The sequence below is a fragment of the Lissotriton vulgaris genome, chromosome 10, assembly GCF_964263255.1.
Source record: "Lissotriton vulgaris chromosome 10, aLisVul1.2, whole genome shotgun sequence".
NCBI lineage: Eukaryota > Metazoa > Chordata > Amphibia > Caudata > Salamandridae > Lissotriton > Lissotriton vulgaris.
The window spans coordinates 1,035,548,078-1,035,568,937 of NC_141698.1; positions in this window are offsets into that span (position 1 = coordinate 1,035,548,078).

Genomic DNA, 20,860 nt, shown 5'->3' on the forward strand with positions numbered 1-20,860 from the left:
AAGGATGGATGAGTGATAGGTTCAACGGATGGATTCATGAGTGGATGAGTAGATGGATGGGTGGGTGGATGGAAGGATGGATGGATGGCCAAGTGAAAGGGGAATTGAGAGAGAAAGGGAGGATGGGTAAATGGATGACTGAACTGGTGAAAGGGTGGAAGGATGAGTGACTGGGTGGATGAATGAGTAAGTGAAAGGATGGCTGGATAGTTAAATGGCTGGAAGGATGAATGGATGGATGAGTGGAAGAGTGGATGGATGGATGGATGCATGGATGGTTAGGGTGAAAGGGTGTATGGATGGATAATGGATGGATGAGTAAAAGGGTGGATGGAGGGATGCATGAGTGAAATGATGGATGGAAGGAAACACGATGGATAGGTTTGTGAATGGTTGAATTTGGACATGGATGAGCACATAGATGGAAGGACAGAATGAATAGTGAAAGACTGAATGATGGATGAAAGTATGATTACACATTGTAGGCCCCCTTATCTTAAGCAACATTACCTATACATTGACTTTCACATTTATATGAGTGATTGTCTCTATATAATATGTGTGTGTTGTAGCGCACTCCAACACTCTGCCCCAGATACTTGGGATGAGTAGCCCTATAAAAGAAATTAAATACACATGAGAGAGGGTCTATGTAAAGATGAGGGGTGCCATTGGAGGGTGGTAGCAAGGCCAGACTGGCCGGACCGAGCATCAGGCGTTTTCTCTGGGAGCTGGAAAGGTGGGGACGGTTTTGTTACCACAAAAGACCTGCACATTTGCTTAAAGCTGCGCGCATACTAAAAAACCATGAAGTGCACAATTGTCTCACCCTCATATAAACTTATTTTCACTTGTACTTAAGTGGTTGTCTATTTACTTACTTATATACTATTGAGCAACCTCCTCTGATGTGTCTGTAAAACGTACCTTTTGTCCTGAATTTTGACCTCCTGTCCTGAATTTTTACACTTACTGTCCTGAATTTGCACCAATGCCAGTTGGTCACCCTAACTCTGCAACACTTTATGATGAGACTAAAAGTGATTTAATTCTGGTGTGTTTAAAGTGGGTGGCGTCAGGAGGTCCTGGGAGGCGGGGGGGCGTTATCTTATCAACAAACTAGTGCTTATTTGGGGCCCCGGTGGGAGAGCAGCGCCTTGCTCTACTTTGCTCCTGGTGGCTCTTCCTTGGTGTTTTCACGTTTCGTGCACTGGGTATCTATAATTAGCATAGAGGGTCTTGCTTCAACCTCTCACGTTCCTTTCCTTGGGAAGCTGTTCGATATTGTGATTAGAGGAGGTGTCTCACCGTCCTAGTGGATATCCCAGGAACCAGGACGTGGCCATTTAATGAGGAGCTTTAAGTATTTAAACAGAACTGCATAGTTTGTGACTTCTCAGTTCCCCGCCTACAACACATTGAGGGGAACGTTATCATACGTATAACCAATTATTCCCATGAATGGAGTAAAATATATATGACTAGTATGGTGCACAACGGTATAGTGCATCAGTAATCTCAGAATTGCTAGTTGTACCGCGGGTTCTAGGAAGCAGCGTCTCTGGAATATCAAGCTAGATTGTGCAGCCTCTCTTGATATCACTATCTACTATATAGCCCCAGCTGTTTCCATTGTGTTCTAATCTCAGTGGGCAGAATGAGCATATCACAGTCCCTAAGTCACTCTGATTCTGGTCCTTCACCCCCAATTGACTTACTATGAATGAGAGACAGGCTAGCTTCTGAACATATTTCGAAGTATAGCACCATGATTCCTGATCTCGCAGGAAACAGAGGGCTAAACCAGGTTGTGTGTGGGACCAGATTTAAGCTTAAAGTTGGTAGACCCTATTAAGTTCCTCTTGATCTTGGGTCTTGTAGTTGCATGCCTCGGTTCTGTTGGAGCCTAGGCAGCACAGGCTTGGGGTTGCGGTGGTCATGCGCGGCAGTAAGGTGTGGACTGGAAGAAGGGGAGTTACCAGCACTTGTTTTCAGCAGAGGATGAGAAAAGAGGTTGCTCGTTCCCACCACCGGTTAGGCGATGATTACGGACACTTTCCTTCCTGTGTGCTAATATTTAATAAGTCTTTTGTCCGATTGGGGACACACTACATTATTTGGCGCAGCATGCCTGTCCGGTGGTTCTGGTGCGTTGGCTTAGGATATTCGTTATGCATCGCTGTCTTTGACTTTCTCAGTTGTAATTGCCCTCACCCACGATTCCCTCTCTTATTTTGGGTGCGGGCCATTACAGAGCCCCTGTCAGGGGCCTAACGCATGTTGCAGCTTGGCATTGGGTATTAGCGTTGCAGTGCAAAGAAAGACTTCCTGGCGTGTTGAAAATCGAATGGCAGTTAGACCTTTTCTAAGAGAGTGCACTCAGTTATTTTATATTTGTCGTACAGAGAGATAGACAATAGTTTGCAGAAGCACCCTTGTCAGATTAATGAAGCATAAAGGCATAAATCAAGCTGCCCTTGTTTGATTTGAGTTCCTCCAATTTCAGAGAGAAAAATCTTCTGATGTTAAACAAGGGGCCCAGGTACTAATCAGCATCTTGATGGTCAATTTCATGCGCCAACCACCCTTCAAGTTGACCCTTTCATCAGTGTGTAAAGATGGCTGGCCGTGCAGGATTCATGCCGGCATTGTTGACTGCACAATAGGGAGTCCAGGGAGCAGAGCAGGTTGCATGACAATTCCAAGGTGATCAAATATCTTCAGACTTTGAGGGGCAATGCCTGTGGTAGAGGTTGGGGGCCATGTCAGCCACATAGAGATTAGAAGTAGTGGGCAGGGACACAACCCTGTTTAGACCTCTTGTGGGGGAAGGTAGAAGCACAGGTTTAGTGTATGTGAAAATCCCATGTAGATAGTGCAGGGCCAGAAGCATTAGGTGAAGGCAGCACGACAAAGGTCTGTTAAGACACTGGTGAAAATGGTGCATGCTAAGTAGTCCTTTAGGCCCACCCCCCCTTGCAAGGTTGGCAAGCAGGGGTTACATGGGACGAGCTAGTAGCTGCCAGCTGTTGGAGCAAATCACCAGCATGAAAGTTTGAGGGTGGCTGCTGGTTGCCCTAGCATTGTTTGCCTCGTTTTGAGGCCAGTGATGGTTACTTTTCGAATTCTTAGTTGCACTTGGACACGTTGACAGGTTGCCTTACTCATGCAACATGGCAATAATTTCTAATTTTGTGGAGTGTTGCTCATGGTTGAACCTTACATAAAAACTCAGTAGTTCTTGCAGTGCCCTCATTGTGGAACATAATAATTTTAACATTCTTCAAGGAAGCCATTATTGCAGGAAGTTGAACCATGGAGAGCCAATGATTGTGGTGCAGGATAATTATGGTTTACTCTAGGAACCGACTTTATGACCAGGTTCTAGCGTGCTAGAAGAATTTACACTAGCAGGGCAGGTTATATCCCACCCCTGGGGCTGCGCAGTATGGACAGGTGAAGCCCCGACTCCCTATTTGTGTATATGCTAGGGAGGGTGTAAGCAGGACTTAATCCTTGAAAGAAGGCACTTCATTGAGTCAGTAGGCCCAGGGGGATTCACCACGGAGGGAGCTGAGCTGGCGATCCCTTTCTCTTTGTCACATACTTATGCTATGGACAACCAGGTGCGGCATGATTTAGAGAGCAGAATGACTGCAAACGCTAATGTATATTCCTTTTCACGCTATCAGCCTCAGTGGCCAGGCGGGTGTGGTAGCGGTCAGCTAACAAGTGTGCTGCTGCCCCTTAAGAGGTGGGGCACAGGTGTGCAAGACACTCGGTGCAGCCTGTTGGGACCAGCAAATACAGGGGGCCATGTGAACTATTGTGCCTGAATACACCCCGCCCTAGTGGAAGGGGGCAGAGTCATGTAAAGTGACGGAACTTTCCCACTGGAGAATTAGTTCTTTGCACAAGTTCACTTGTCAGAAAGGCCTTCGTCAGGGGACTCTGGCGGTCTAACGTCAAGGGTCACTGGGATATGGTTGGTGTTTCCTGGCCATGTTGGCAGGCGGCCCGGATATGAGATGTTGCAGATAGAACGGAGCTGTTTTGGTGGGGGGCTCTGTCGGCGACGGTGGCCACCGCCAGAGCTGTGGCAGAGTTACAGGGCGATCTGGAAGCAAATGGGTACAGAAGGGTACCTCTGAACAGCACATAGGGGTGCCAGAGCCCAGGAGCCTCATGGCAGGTTCCTGGAAACCGTGTTGGCGCCCCGTTTGTCCTTCGGGCGGTTGTGGGCCTGAACAACCAGTGGCTTGCCTTGCTACGCTCCGCCCTGAAAGAGGCGTGAGTAAGAAGTGTCATGTGATCTGGGAGGAGGATCACCAGAAGGGGCAGCACATACGGGGTTCGCCCCAGTGCTGCTTGGCTCAACAGGCAGGCAGGTGGCGAGAAGGCTGCCTGCCCTTGGATCGCCCGTAACATAACCCACCATATTACATAATGTTGTATGTAATAAACCTGCAGCAGTTTTTTCCCATAATAAAATTGTCTGGTGTGTATTTACATATGTGTTTGGGGGTGGGGATTGTTGTTGCCATTATGGTACTATACGCCTGCCCGAGGCCACCGCAGGAGGCCCCTTTCCTCCCAAAGGGGTGGGATCTCGGGGAGTTCCCTCCTGGGCGCGAGCAGTGCCGCGTCATGTCCGGAGCACGAGGCGGGGTGGGCGGTATATATGTCCCCCTCACCACGCTGGCGACCTCTTTGTCATCGCACCGGAAACGCGCGGCTGCTGCCTAGCGGGACATGCCGTCTCCCACCCTACCGCGTACCCGGCGTGGTCGGTGGTAGGAAGCATGGTGAGAATGTTGTAATCTTGTACTTTTTTCGTTGCATGCAGAGTTACAGGGCGATCTGGAAGCAAATGGGTACAGAAGGGTACCTCTGCACGGCACATAGGGGTGCCAGAGCCAGAGCCCAGGAGCCTCATGGAGGGTTCCTGGAAACCGTGTCGGCGCCCCGTTTGTCCTTCGGGTGGTTGTGGGCCTGAACAACCAGGGGCTTGCCTTGCTACGCTTCGCCCTGAAAGGGACATGAGTAAGAAGTGTCACGTGATCTGGGAGGAGGATCACCAGAAGGGGCAGCCCATATGGGGTTCGCCCCAGTGCTGCTTGGCTCAACAGGCGTGCAGGTGGCAGAAGGCTGCCTGCCCTAGGATCGCCCGTAAGATAACCCACCATATTATATAATGTTATATGTAATAAACCTGCAGCAGTTTTTTCCCATAACAAAATTGTGTGGTGTGTATTTATTTGCATGCATACTATGTGTTTGGGGGTGGGGATTGTTGTCGCCATGATGGTACTAAGACTGCTGCTGGGATGGGATGATTTGGAGGGCATGATTTCAAACCTGCAAAGCTGACTCAGCCTTTCACCCGTTCGATGTATTACTAAACTGGGTAATTTCAACAGCTGGTATTACAGAGTTTAGAAACCGCACAAGGGTGGTATGAAGCACTTTATAAAAAGGAATTTATGGTTATTACACTGAAAAATAGGTTTCCTCTACACTACGGTATGTTCATGTTTACAATATTTGGTCTGGACTGTTCCCATGAGGCACATGGTCAAGACTGATTTTCCTATGGCTGGGTCCAAACTGGGGTGGCGTAGTTGCCAAAAGAACAATGGATTTAACCCAGATCTTTCAACTATTGGAGAATGTTTGCAATGTCAGCATTCCGCCCATCATGTGTTTGCTGTAACACTTTTTACCCTAAGTGTGATGGGTATGCCCAGACGTGGGTCCCTTACTCGCTGTGCCAATGGGTTAAAGCTAGCCTGGCTGAAGAAGGGTGACAAACCCTGAAACCGGTCCCAGGGTTCTTGTTTCTGGTCCAGGGAGGACCTGGCCTGGCAGTTTGGTCTGGACTGTTCCCATGAGGCACTGGGTCAAGACTGATTTGCTTATGGCTGGGTCCAAACTGGGGTGGCGTAGTGATGGATTTAACCCAGATCTTTTGACTGGGGAAGAATGTTTGCATTGTCAGACTTCCCTCCATCATTTGTTTGCTGTAACACATGTTTACAATATGACCAACATCTCAGGGAAGTGAAATAATATTAGTTCGACTTTAAACACATACACAGACGATACATTTACAAAAATGCAAAAATGGCTTGGGTCCGAATGCCTCAAAGCACTTTCCTCTTACACCACGTGCTTAAGCCACCATGCTGTAGGCATTCTTCACCTCCATAAAGGTGTAAAACCACATGGTCTCCTTAATAGCCGCTCGCGCGAGTCCTGGTGTCTGCTGCTACAGGTCAACGTTTAATCAAACCCTATTAAAGCGGCCAAATGAAAACAGCTGACCCTTACAAATGTGCTGCTAACAGGTGGCTTAGAGTTGTCAAAGAGTTGCAGAATCTTCACAATGCTAATAGCGGGTGCAAGGGCACGAACCTTCAGGTCATGGCATTGCCTCTTGGATGTGATACAAAGCTGCTGGCTTGAGCAAGACATGGGGCCAGATTCCATTTTGACATTGTTGTGTGATTTTTGACATATCTATCTCAATGTGCACAGAACTGTAAATGTATATGTTGATGTGCTTTGAGTTACGTGCCTAGTTATATACCAAGTAAATGTCACTGTGTCTCCTCCATTGATCCTTCTCAGCACACATCATGCTGTTGTACCTACCGCACCCCATACCAAAGATGTTCCTGTTGCAATAAAATATTTAGGTCTCGCAGACCTGTGTTGCAGTGCGCAATGGTTGCTCGCTTTGCTAGGCTTTTTGTAATCAAGCAGATTTCCAAAGTGGAGTGGAAGCCCAGCCCATTATTTTCATTGGCTGGCGTCACCCTATATGGTAAACGCTGGCCTCCAATTTAAAATGAGGCTTGTTTGTTCCCGCCCTGTTACCTTATGGGATGGCCTATCCGGACTCGATCGTGCACTGGCGGCATTACACGGTGTCTTTTATAACTTCGTACGCACTATGTTTTTCCAGTCAGTCCCGTGTTGTCTCCCGGCCACCAGTTTCTGTCCCTCGCTGCTCGATTACTTGCTGGCGGACTGCAGAACGCTCACTCCCTGTGCTATAGCTGCCTTTTTATTTTTATAAAGCGTCCCATGCCGCGCTTTCACTTAAATATGCTCCTGCCCTCGCACCTCCTGCTGAACGTACTCCATGCGTTTAAGAAATCTGCGGGCACCATTGCCCCCCCCTCCATCATAGCCCATCGTATGCCTTGCTTCATTTCCACCGGATGCAGTGTCAGCTTTATAGTGTTTGCGTTTTTTTTCCTATATTGGGGCAGCGCTCACAACCTCTGCCTCAGCACACACAGCGCTACCTCAACTCTGGTTGCAGCCAGTGCTCCAGCCCAATACCCGACTTTGTCACTTTCAGGCTTGCAGCCCCGCCATAGACAAGGGGGAGGAGCAAAAGGAAGGAGGGTGCCAACATTTTTTACCACCCTGCGCATAACTTGCAATACTTGTCCTGCTCCATGTCACTTTAAAATCAGGTCCCGCGGTGTCCTAAACAGGCGTTGGCAATAGGAAAGCAGTAAAGGGCGAACATGAATTACCCCCTGTTAGATTTGGGGGTCTCTAGTTGGCACAGGTAGGTACTTGTGACAAGTAGGGACCCTCTCCTCTAGTCAGGACAAGGGGATTACAGACCTAAAATAACCCCTGCTCACCCTCTAGGTTGCATGGCGCGAGCAGTCAAGGCTTATTTCAGAGGCGTTGTAAGTTAAGCAGTTGTGACCACATACAGTAACCCAGTGACAACACTACAAATGGACACCACACAGGTTTTATATAAAAAATAAATAGACTTTATATAGAGTTACCACAAGACCATAAACGACAAAAATACAAACTATGATTACTTTAAGGTGGTAGATTTAAGCTTAATTCAGTTCTTAGATGCGACACTCTGCGTCAATGTACCTTAGGTTGCGTTGCGCTTCCACGACAAGCAATGTCGCAGCAATGGCAAATGCGGGAAAGTCAGGTGCAAAGAAATAAAGACGTGAAGATCTTCCAGATGCGGCACACTTCTCGGGGATGCGAGAAGCTCTCGGTTCGATGCGTGGCCTGCAGCGGCGACACCCTTACGATGCGACGGCAAAATCCCAGCGGCGACACTCTTGCTCACGATGCGTGAAGCTTCCGCTCGATGCGACAACTACAGCAGCGACATCCAAGATGCGACGGCAGCAGCTCCGACGGCGGCGCGCTTCTCGGGGATTCGAGGTGCTCTTGGTCGATGCGGTGCAATGCGACAGTTCCAGCGGCGACACCCTCCGGCTTCCGAGTTGCGACGGCAGGCACAGCGACTGCGACACGCTCCGACCTCGTTGCGAGATTCTTCTCCTGATGCGGTGCAGTGCAACAACCACAGCGGCGACACCCTCCTTCTTTGAAGTTTGATACGGCAGCAGCAGCGACAGGGACACGCTTCCTCTTCTTTGCGGAACGCTTCTCTCTGATGCGGTGCAGTGCGACAGTTCCAGTGGCGACACCCTCCTTCGGAGTTGCGATGGCAGGCACAGCGACGGCGACACGCTTCTTCTCGTTGAGTCGTGCTTCCAGCTCCTTGCGACACGCAGTTCCTCAGAAGACCCAAAACAGCAGCAGGCACTTCCACAAGAACTCTGGGGAGCTGGGGGTTGAAGTCTGTTGTCCGTGAGACTTCAGCAGGAGGCAAGCTCTTTTCCAAGCCCATGGAGATCCTTCACAAGTTGAAAGCAAAGTACACAAAGTTCCGTTCTCCTTCCTTTGGCAGTAAGGCAACCACTGCAGGCCAATCCCCCAAGCAGCACTTCAGCTTGGGAATAGTCTCTCCTCAGTTTCTTCGGGTTCCTCTCCTCAGTAAAGGTTTCTTCTTGTAGTCCAAAGTGATCTAATTTCATGGGATATGGGTCCCAATATTTATAGCCAGAAATCCTTTGTTCTCTGAGGGGAGAGGGGCCTTTGCCCAGTCCAAACCACTACTGAAGCACTCTGTTTACCAGACTTCTCCTTTCCTTTCACAGTGCAGGGCATGCACATCAGATACCCCACAGGAGGTGGAGCCAGCATTGTGCAAGGCAAATACAGTCCTGGAGCACTTTGTTTACAGGACTCCTTCTCTTCTTTCAGTGTGCAGGGCAGAAACATCAGCCGCTCCCCATGGGGTGGAGCTAGCATTGTGGAAGGCAGGCACAGCCCTATTCAAGGTTCAGATGCAACTCCTCCCTCACATCTAGATGCAGATCTCTCTATTCACCACTGGGTGACTCAGACTGTCTCCTGCAATTCCCCAGCCCTGTCACTCACAAAACCGGACATAGGAATACACAAACTAGCAGAGGCAGGTTTGAATGGTTAGACAAGCAAATACCTACTTTCTAAAAGTGGTATTTGCAAACACAGAATATTAAAATAACCTTTACTAAAATATGTATTTTATTATTCTGAGTTCAGGCATACTAAGCTCAAATTTTTACCATGTTCTCTGAGACAATTAGGATTATAAAATGTAATAACTTTAACAGCCCATTCTGGCCTATGGAGAACAGGTAGCCTTGCAATAGTGAAAAACGAAAATGGCTGTAATTCACTAATAGGACATGCCACACACACTAGGGCTTGTCCTACCTTATACTTACAATGCACCCTGCCATTGGGCCTACCATAGGGGTGACTGATATGAAGAAAAGGGAAGGTTTAGAGACTGGGAAGTGGGTGCACATGCCCAGTCAGCATGACAGTACCAAACTGCACGCAGGCTCTGCAATGGCAGACCGTGGACACATTTTACAAGGCTGCTTCTGTGGATGGCACAACCAATGCTGCAGGCCCACCAGCAGCATTTGGGTTACACGCCCTGGCACACTTTAGTGCACTAGACTAGGGTCTGACAAGTAAACCAAATGCCAAACATGGAATCACTAATCCATTCATCAATTTACAGTAGGGAGCACTTGCACTGTGGCACTGAATAGCAGTGGCACAGTGCCCAAAGCATCTAATACCAGCAAAAACCCATGAGGCAACAGCAAAAAATGGAAGGGAGACCCACGCCAATGGTGCCAGGTCTAACACCCCCGATTTCGTTTTTTAGCTATCATGTAATGCGCAAGAACAAAAGTAGCATTTAACAACGACTCAGTTAGAGCCGTTCCTTATTAAGTAATCTGCCCATCTGCTGAGAAGTGCCTATGGGCACGAACAGCGCTGAGGGCCTGATTTACACGCGCAGCTGACACACGGTTGCTGTGTGTGCTCATTAGCAAGAATTTTACAATCGAGTTCTTGTTTAAGTGAGCACTTTTGGGTGTTCATGTAGATAGTGCCAATATCGGCAACACACACCAGCCCTCTTGCAGCAACATGCAGGTAACATAAATAAGCAAACAAGACAACTTCTTTGGTGGAGATAATTGCTGCAGGTTTATTAGCATATCAACTATGCCAACATGGTGGGTTATCTCACAGGTGATCCAAAGGCAAGCATCCCCTCGCGGCCTACCACCTGATGGGCCAACTTGCATCGTGGCCTTAGCCAATCGGTGCTTAGCAGTTGTGGTGAAGGGATAGCCCCTCCCACTTCCTGTGAACCTTCAGTCCACCCCTTACTCACGCACCCCCCACGAGGGGCGGAGCATTCAGTGGAGAGAGAAAGAGGCCGCCAGGTGGGTGGGGGAGGAACTTATACCTCTCCCCTTCCTCCACCTTAGTGGGAAGTGACTAGCAGGACGTGACGGGCGGGACTAGGCTGTCTAGTGTGCCATCCCGTGGCACTAAAGGGGCCGCCCTCTTAGGAGGGTCCCCTTTGGGGACGTCGGTCAGCCCACAGTGATGCAACTACTGGCAAAAAACAGCAACGTCCTTTCTCAGCCGGTTGCACGATTTTTCTCTCCATTCGTGTACACTTGCCTACAAAGGTTGTAGATTGTTTACACTACAAACAGAAGCCCCCCACTATATCTCTTCACATCTGGAGTTCTAATATTACAGCGTTGTACATAAGTCCTGGTTCCAGTTGTTCTAGTACAGCAGCTAGAAAAGGACGAGCCAAGAAATTAATACAGAGAGCCAAGCCAGGGCCGAAACTTGGCGGTAGGGTAAAGGAAAATATACCTCCCCACCTCCTGTGATAACTCAGGCAACCTGGGTATCTGTTGTTTATAATTGGCGGGAGGGGGTGGGGTGAAGTTATACTTTCCCGCGTCTTTCTTTTATCCCTCCTTGTTATCGCTGTGTCTCCTTTTGGGACCGCCCATCCGGACTGGATTGTTTACTGCATCTCGCAATACTCGTCCTTCTCCGTGTCACTTTAACAAGCATTTGCAATGCAATAGGTCTCGTAGTTACACAAATTTAAGCTATTGGCATTGTAAATTACAATGCCTTTTATTTAAGTTTTTAAAACGAAAGCAAAAATAAAGGGCATTGTTATTTGCAATGCCAATAGCTCAAACTCACGTAAATGCGAGACCTATTGCATTGCAAATTATTGTTATAGTAGAGCGTTTCAGTGCCTTTCAACATGACGGTGCAAAAATTAATTTGCAGATGTGTGTACCAGCGATGCCGTTAATCAGATCCCTGTGTTGTGAGGCAGGGGGTGGGTCTTGCACTGGGGTTATCAGAACAGGAGCAGCTGGACCCATGGGAGTTGGAATGTTACCAGAATCTGAAAATGATTACATGCAGTGTCTTTAAGGGGGAGCTTCTGGGGTCGAGGAGCTGTATGCCTTGGTTAGGGTAGTCGTCTACATTCATGTACTCACTAACACTGTTTTTCCAAACTGGGCTTTCCAGCGACTCCCTGATGTAATGCATGGCTAAACACTGATAAGGTCCCAAAGGCGAGACCAATTGCATTGTAAATGCTTGTTTAAATCTTGTTTTTATCTTGTCACATATGCTGTGCAGTCAAAGACAGAGGTCAAATGTCAGGCTCTTCCAGGGAGCTTGGTGTTTATATTTCTTTCTGTGACTTCAAAATGAGAGACAATCATGCTGGCTACTCGCAAAAGCAGAAATGAAGCACATTCTTTTGTAATTCTGAAGTGTGGTGGAAACAAATATTTTCAGTATTATCATTTGTGTGCTGTATACTTTGATCAGTAAAACTGTATGTCTGTGCAAATGTAATGGCCTTTTTAATGTTGTCTGTAATAGCAGTGTGCTACCACAACATGCATACTCTACATTATGACACTCTAACCTGCACCCCTCCACGCCACTGCACTCTACTCTGCACCTCTCCACATCATGCCACTCAACTCCACGCTACTCCACACTGCTTCAGTGCACTACACTCTGCACCACTTCATACTATGCCCTTGTAATGACCGGGTTCTCAGACCAGATGGGATCAGCACCTTGGAGCACCTCCAACCCAGCCGGAACGTAACCACCTCCCTCCTCAGGACCCATCTATCCAGGCACCTGGGTACCTACCTGAGGATGGGGAACTCGCAATATACAAGCTCATATCATCAGAAACACCACTAAATCTATAGGGATTACTAAGAATACTCACTGATTACTAAGGACGTCCATGCCCTACACCACACTCATACCTCATAGTCTCGCGACCACATGGGTCCAGACTAATCTACCCTGGGGCAGTTCTGATTATGTACCATTACACACTGATCACCCTCAGTGCTCACTCGACACGCAATCCGGCGTGCCATACACACTGATCACCCTCAGTGCTCACTCGACACGCAATCCGGCGTATCTACACACTAGGCTGCAGCCCTAGTGCTCTCTTTTTATCTGGTCCACAATCCGGCGGACCTACACACTGGTCTCTCCAGTGCTCGCTTACTTACAACCCGATCCACAATCTGGCGGATCTACACACCGTATCCCCCCGGTGCTCACTCAAGCCGCAATCTTGCGGGTATACACACTGACCACAATCAGTGCTCTCACTAACGCCACTTACCAATGACGACCACTTTCCTATGAATACCTTCAGCTCTCTCTCTATGTTGGGAAGTCTCTCTCACTATTCACTAAGGGTTCACTACTACAATAATATTATGGGATGGCCGAATTACTTAGTGTCAATAATTCCCTAGCTCAAGGGCTCCTCTCTCTCCCTAATTATTCAGTGGCTACTTACCGGATCAGGGGCAGCATCTGTTCTGGCTGTAACACCTGACTAGAAGGAAAGGTTACCTGTGCTTTAAGAACAATAGACACACACTGTATGATTACCTGATTAAAACGCTCTCTATCATAAGAACAACACATGCACACTAGTTCACTAAGAACTGGGGCATCTTTATTACAATAACAATAAAATACACATACACAGATCTGCGGGGTCTCTATAACTAACAGGAACTTTAACACACCGCTGAAAGAAAAGGATTAGACATACAATATAACAGGGACAATGTTATCTGCGGGGTCTCTGTGACTAACAGGAACTTTTAACACACCGCTGAAAGAAAAGGATTAGACATACAATAGCCTAGGGAATAAAGACAAGATTAAGGTGTACGTGCAAAGTAAGCTAATTTAGACTACCTCACCTATTAGAGGGAATATCTCTCTCTCTGGTAGGATCAGGGCTCTCTGTCTTTCCCTCCGTCACCACAGCTCCACGCCTCTGGCTCAACTGCTTCAGCTGATAGCCTCAACTCCTCCATCTGCTTTAATGCTCTCTTCAGCTTCAGCAATCATCTGCCTTCTTTCTCCATTCCAGAAAACCAATAGAACTGCACTGTACTCTGCAGCTCCAGCAGACATCCTACTCTCCACTCTTCAAGAACCAAACTGACCACTCCTCCTCTTCTGCACTTCGCTGATATGGATTCCTCTCCCCTCATGGAAATTTCCAACAGAGGGCTGCCTCCCACCGAATTCCTGTGCTAGCTCCAGGGCTCTCCACGCAACCGCAGTGCGCATCTGCATGTTACGTCTGGGCCCAAGAGACAAACACATTCCTCGGATAAGAACCAGTCCTGGCTGGTTTTCCTCTAGCACACAACAGGCTTAACTATAAACATTACCTTTCCCCTTCAAGCATCTCAGCTCTGCAGGGATAGAAAGCAAAATGGAGTCTCTCTAGTTCTGGGCCTTGTAGGCCTGAGAAGGATGAAATAACCCTTAGCTCTGTCAGAGTACCTACACAAACCATACCAATGTGTAATATAAAGTCAGGACCACAGGATCCACCCTCTACTATAGGCAAAATAATGAAAGGCAAAGCCAATAGGCAATAGATGGATTAGAGTAAGGGATCTATCATCATATAAAGCAGCTATCCTCTTCTAGGTCTGGAAGAAAGGGCTTAAAAGGGCCAACACAAGGTAAGAATACAGATCCTAGACGTGAGCAAGCTTAAAGTCTTTATCACTCCGAAATAGAGCCAAAAAGCCTGTTAAGACATTCCACCCTAGACTTTATCTTGCGAACATCTATAAACAACAACAAACTAATAAACAAACATCAACACAATCTATCAACAAAACCAAAAACCAAAAGAACTCTCTAAAATAAATGACAACTTAAGGAAATTCCACCTAAAACTTGATGTAGGGAATACAATTCTAACAATCAACTGAAAACAAATCAAATCACCCTTGACCTGAATGCTGAAACGTATCTAAGATTGATCTGATAACAACAGAAACTAACCAAAGCACCCTCAAACTAAATGTGCCTCAACTTCTAGTGATAACTGATAAAATCTATTGATGTAGGGACATGTTTGTGGAATGAAAACAGCAAGGGGCCTAAATGGGGCCTACCTACTTCGGTCAACTTAAGAACTAAATGTACCTCAACTTCTAATGATAAAACAACAAAGGGCCTAAATGAGGCCTACCTACTTTGGTCAACTTAAGAACTAAATGTACCTCAACTTCTAATGATAACTCATGAAATCTATTGGTGTAGGGCCATGTGTGTGGAATAAAAATAACAATGGGCCTAAATGAGGCCTACCTACTCCGGTCAACTTAAGAAAGGATTTGGTGAAATCTGACAAATAAACATGACAAACGGTCCTCAAGGTCTGGGCAAACATTACTAATAGATGTAGGACATAACCTGACTAAGAGACACACTTTCCAGGACAATTTAAAGTTTAGGGTGACCACCCTTGGAACTAATCCCACTGTTCTAATTAAGAGTTGATGAATCAAAGTGAAAGTGTAATAACAGGAAAAGAAGGATAACCCCATTCCTACAAAATAGCTGGTGTAGCACTATGCATATCAAGCATGAAATCAGAAAAAAGTTATCTAAGTGTGGTGTATATATTCTTCTAAAAGATAATTCAGACATACATAGTCTGTCCAGAAATCCCTATAGCTAAAATAGCTAAATCAGAAACTTAAACTTGGGAAATTCAATAATAGTAGACCATGCCAAAGTCAATAGGCAAAGGTCATAAGTCATCTAACTCAGGAAACAGTTTGTATCTAATCCTCCTGTATCGATCTGTGGAACACATGTGTGCACCATCATTTAAAACATTACTTTCCTTTCATTGGCAAAACTGTTTTATAGAAAACAGGAAAACTATAATAGGTGAAAGATAAACAAGTGTAAAGTCAATCTGTAATAGCATAGCATACTAAAATCAAAATATCATGTATCACAGGGCATCAGATTATTAAAGCAGCTCACTGATGATACATAGCACCCTATGACATTCAAACAATTTCATTTGCATATATCAAAATGAATCATTGAACCAAATGCCTAATCATAAATGTTATTCAGAAAAGGGGGTGGTGATGAACAGAGTGTCTGAATTAGGCAGACCACTCTTACCCAGTCCAAAGATCAGGGCTTGATCCATCACCGTTTTTCAGCTCACTGCACCATCCCAGCTCAGAACTTGGCTATATGCAAATTAGTCTGACCCTGGCCCAGTGCTTCATGGGAACAGGGCAGACCAAACTACCAAGCCAATTCTTATACTGGGAAGGAAACAAGCTACCGGGGACCGGTTTCTGGCATTTCAGCCATCTTCGGCCCGGCTTGCTTGAATCCTGATGGTGCAATGAGCTAGGGACTCACATCTGAGTATACCCTTCCACGCTTATGGTGGACAAAAATTATTCAGAAAAGGGGGTGGTGATGAACAGAGTGTCTGAATTAGGCAGACCACTCTTACCCAGTCCAAAGATCAGGGCTTGATCCATCACCGTTTTTCAGCTCACTGCACCATCCCAGCTCAGAACTTGGCTCTATGCAAATTAGTCTGACCCTGGCCCGGGGCATCATGGGAACAGGGCAGACCAAACTACCAAGCCAATTCTTATACTGGGAAGGAAACAAGCTACCGGGGACCGGTTTCTGGCATTTCAGCCGTCTTCGGCCCGGCTTGCTTGAATCCTGATGGTGCAATGAGCTAGGGACTCACATCTGAGTATACCCTTCCACGCTTATGGTGGACAAAAATTATTCAGAACAGGGGGTGGTGATGAACAGAGTGTCTGAATTAGGCAGACCACTCTTACCCAGTCCAAAGATCAGGGCTTGATCCATCACCGTTTTTCAGCTCACTGCACCATCCCAGCTCAGAACTTGGCTATATGCAAATTAGTCTGACCCTGGCCCAGTGCATCATGGGAACAGGGCAGACCAAACTACCAAGCCAATTCTTATACTGGGATGGAAACAAGCTACCGGGGACCGGTTTCTGGCATTTCAGCCGTCTTCGGCCCGGCTTGCTTGAATCCTGATGGTGCAATGAGCTAGGGACTCACATCTGAGTATACCCTTCCACGCTTATGGTGGACAAAAATTATTCAGAAAAGGGGGTGGTGATGAACAGAGTGTCTGAATTAGGCAGACCACTCTTACCCAGTCCAAAGATCAGGGCTTGATCCATCACCGTTTTTCAGCTCACTGCACCATCCCAGCTCAGAACTTGGCAAGCCGGGCCGAAGACGGCTGAAATGCCAGAAACCGGTCCCCGGTAGCTTGTCTCCTTTCTGGTGAAGAATTGGCTTGGTAGTTTATTCTGCCTTGTTCCCATGATGCACTGGGCCAGGGACAGACTGATTTGCATATAGCCAGGTTCTGAGCTGGGATGGTGCAGTGAGATAAATAACGGTGATGGATCAAGCCCTGATCTTTGGACTGGGTAAGAGTGGTCTGCTTAATTCAGACACTCTGTTCATCACCACCCCCTTTTCTGAATCGTTTTTGGCCACTATAGGTGTGGCAGGGTATACTCAGACATGAGTCCCTTTCTCACTGCACCATTAGGATTCAAGCAAGCCGGGCCGAAGACGGCTGAAATGCCAGAAACCGGTCCCCGGTAGCTTGTCTCCTTTCTGGTGAAGAATTGGCTTGGTAGTTTAGTCTGCCCTGTTCCCATGATGCACTGGGCCAGGGACAGACTGATTTGCATATAGCCAGGTTCTGAGCTGGGATGGTGCAGTGAGATAAATAACGGTGATGGATCAAGCCCTGATCTTTGGACTGGGTAAGAGTGGTCTGCTTAATTCAGACACTCTGTTCATCACCACCCCCTTTTCTGAATCGTTTTTGGCCACTATAGGTGTGGCAGGGTATACTCAGACATGAGTCCCTTTCTCACTGCACCATCAGGATTCAAGCAAGCCGGGCCGAAGACGGCTGAAATGCCAGAAACCGGTCCCCGGTAGCTTGTCTCCTTTCTGGTGAAGAATTGGCTTGGTAGTTTAGTCTGCCCTGTTCCCATGATGCACTGGGCCAGGGACAGACTGATTTGCATATAGCCAGGTTCTGAGCTGGGATGGTGCAGTGAGATAAATAACGATGATGGATCAAGCCCTGATCTTTGGACTGGGTAAGAGTGGTCTGCTTAATTCAGACACTCTGTTCATCACCACCCCCTTTTCTGAATCATAATCATAAATGTGGCACTGCATAAAATCAAAACCATGAACAGGACTGAGAAATTTTCAATTGGGGCCTGTTTGTGGTAATTGCAAAAGTGGCATAATGTCCATCTGAAATAGAAGAATGCAGGCCAAGAAATTACATTGCAGATTCCTTTTGTGGGAAACATTATCATAACCAAATAAAAGTGAGTTCTTTTAGAATAATTTTTTTTTTTTTTTAAAAAAGGACTATTGGCTTTGTCAGCCAACTGCAGATTGTAATTCTAATTTCAGAAGTTTAGTAAATGTAAAAGTTTTCTTTTATAGGAATCCATCGTTGGTTTCTTCTTAGAACAACAGTTCATTTGCAAAGACTATGATTCTCCATCTTCATCTGTATCCGGTGCCAAGGAAGCACTTCCTCCGATCTGGTCATTAGTCACCAGCTTCCGCCGTTCATCCGCCACCAATCCGGTCTGGTTCCATATTCCAAAAACAACAAACTAACATAAAAATGAAAACAATAAAGTAAAATAACAAAGGGAGTGGGAGGGGGGTGGGCCGACGCACAAACCAAACACCACAACCCAACAACCTGAAACGAAAAAACAAGTATCATTAATCTAGCAAAAATACATTTCCCATTTAAAAAGCACCCCAAGTGCTTTTTATTGTCGAAAGAAACCTCCTAATTTATAAAAGTAATTCTTCTAAACTCAAGGAATAATTGAAATCATATTTTTTAAATTTGTTTGGGCAAAATCCAATTTTGTCATACACAGCCAGAAGGACTGGGGCCTAGCTACTCCTAACTCATCTGAGAAACAGCCCCTCCCTTCAGAAAGATGTTTGCGCTCAGAGTTTTGAATCCGATCCAATCAAAATAAGCAGAAGCCAGGCTACAGTGCGATGTAATTTTGAATCACTGCCAAATGCTGATCTCATTGCAGGAGCAAGGCTACTGCCAACCATTCTGTCCAAGCATCTCTAATCTCTAGTCAGGGAAGCTCACTTAGGCCTACTGTATTTATCTAACTCCAAGGGCCAAGCGTCTGCCAATTATTCTGCATGTGCAAGGATCCCTTATCTGAAGTCCATGAAGCTGTCTGCGCCGACAGCAAGGAAGAGCGACTTGACGCCCCCTTACATAAACATTTCTCCGCGGAAAGAAATTGGAAAATAGCCAAGAATAACAAGCTGGCTCTCTCTGCTCTCAGAAACTACCCATGGCCTCCACCCTTTCAAGACTCAGAGCGTGAACAGATGCAGGGCTCATATCAGTCAAGGCCAAAAACAGATGCCTTGAAACTGAAAACATTACAGCTTTTCCCAGGCCAGAAGCACTGAATATTATTTTCTAACTAAGTGAAGCAGATTGAAACGTTGTAAAAAGCAAATTAATACAGACATATATTTTGCAACTAAGTCACATGCTAGCATTTTAAAATAAATCTACCATAAAAACAGCTACTGGCTGAAAGGGAAAAAATAATTAGAACAACATTGCATGCAAACACATTTAATTTTCCTTTTGAAAATAACATGTGAAATTAGAGGAGGGGCAACATTGCAGAACCAAGAATTCATAATTTAGTGTGCAAGTATTTCTACACTACCTATTAAAAAGGGCCAGATTCAACAACATTTATTTTTCAAATAGCCAGTTTTTCAAACTGACTGGGTTAACTTTCACACGCTATTCTAAGGGGCAGCTTGCATTGGAAAAAAAAAAAATAATCATGTATATTTTCTAGAACACATTTTTTTTGTAAAAGCACACGGTTGCATTTCACTAATTAAAAGCACATTCTATGATGGGTCTGTTTTTATATTTTCGTTCTTCACAACCGCGAAAGCATCAATTAAAACACTGGTTCGTGTGCCATCCACAGCTGAAAACCCTTATCTCAATCCGACTGGTTGATTTATAACTTTTCGACCTCTGAGTCAGACACATTAAATCATGTGTTCCAAGGCAAACCCACACAAATTCGTGGACGCATTTCAAATAGAATGTTAAATGAACACAGCTTTTCTCTCTATGCAAGATGTAACCATTCTGTCAGCGAGCTGACAAAGCACATAGGCAGAACCCAGCAACCAATGAAAGTGAAATCAAACCACCATTCATCTAAACACTCACTGACTTTTAGTGTCAGCTCACATAACCATGCATGTTAAACAGCATGTTAAAATAAATACTGCCGTCACAATTCAAGATATTAACCCTTTGGCAGCTCAAACACAATCATTCCCCAATGCCTGCAGTACATGGGAAATTCAAGAACTTATCACTCCACGTTTTCAAATAACACGCGCGCACATCTACAAAACATTTTCCTCAAGCATTTGAAAGAGATCCAGCTCTCTCTTGCCTAACGCAACAATAACATGCTCTGTACAAGCCATATCCACATGGCGCTATTCACAAGCCATATTTACAAGAAAGTCAACAAGTTAAAAAAAAATGACATGCTCTTCACAAGGAATATATTCAAGGCGCAATTCACAAGGAACACAGCAAGTCAAAATGAGAACATGCACCCCACAAGCTATAATTACATGGCGCTATTTACAAGGAGCTATTCACAAGGAACTCCACAAATCATATTACATTGAACACATTTCACATTGCACAGCGTAAGCAAAGACAGCAAGCAATTTAATGGGCAATTTAAAAGCATTTTTTCACACACATATGTACAATTGGATCATCACAAAGATGTAATTGGCTCCCTCATGTAATGTCACCCTTCAAGCCTGACAGTTCAAACACCAAGATGAAAAGCATTTCTTCCACCCTGCATAAGTCAAATGCCATGATGTACTGCAATCTCCTTACGCTGCAACTGTTCAAGCCCATAGGCCAATTTTCTTGCCAAGTGCAAACCATCAAGATAAAAACCAATACAGCGCACACAGGCTTCGTAAACGGTTCGTTGACGCCAGATGTAACGACCGGGTTCTCAGACCAGATGGGGTCAGCTCCTTGGAGCACCTCCAACCCAGCCGGAACGTAACCACCTCCCTCCTCAGGACCCATCTATCCA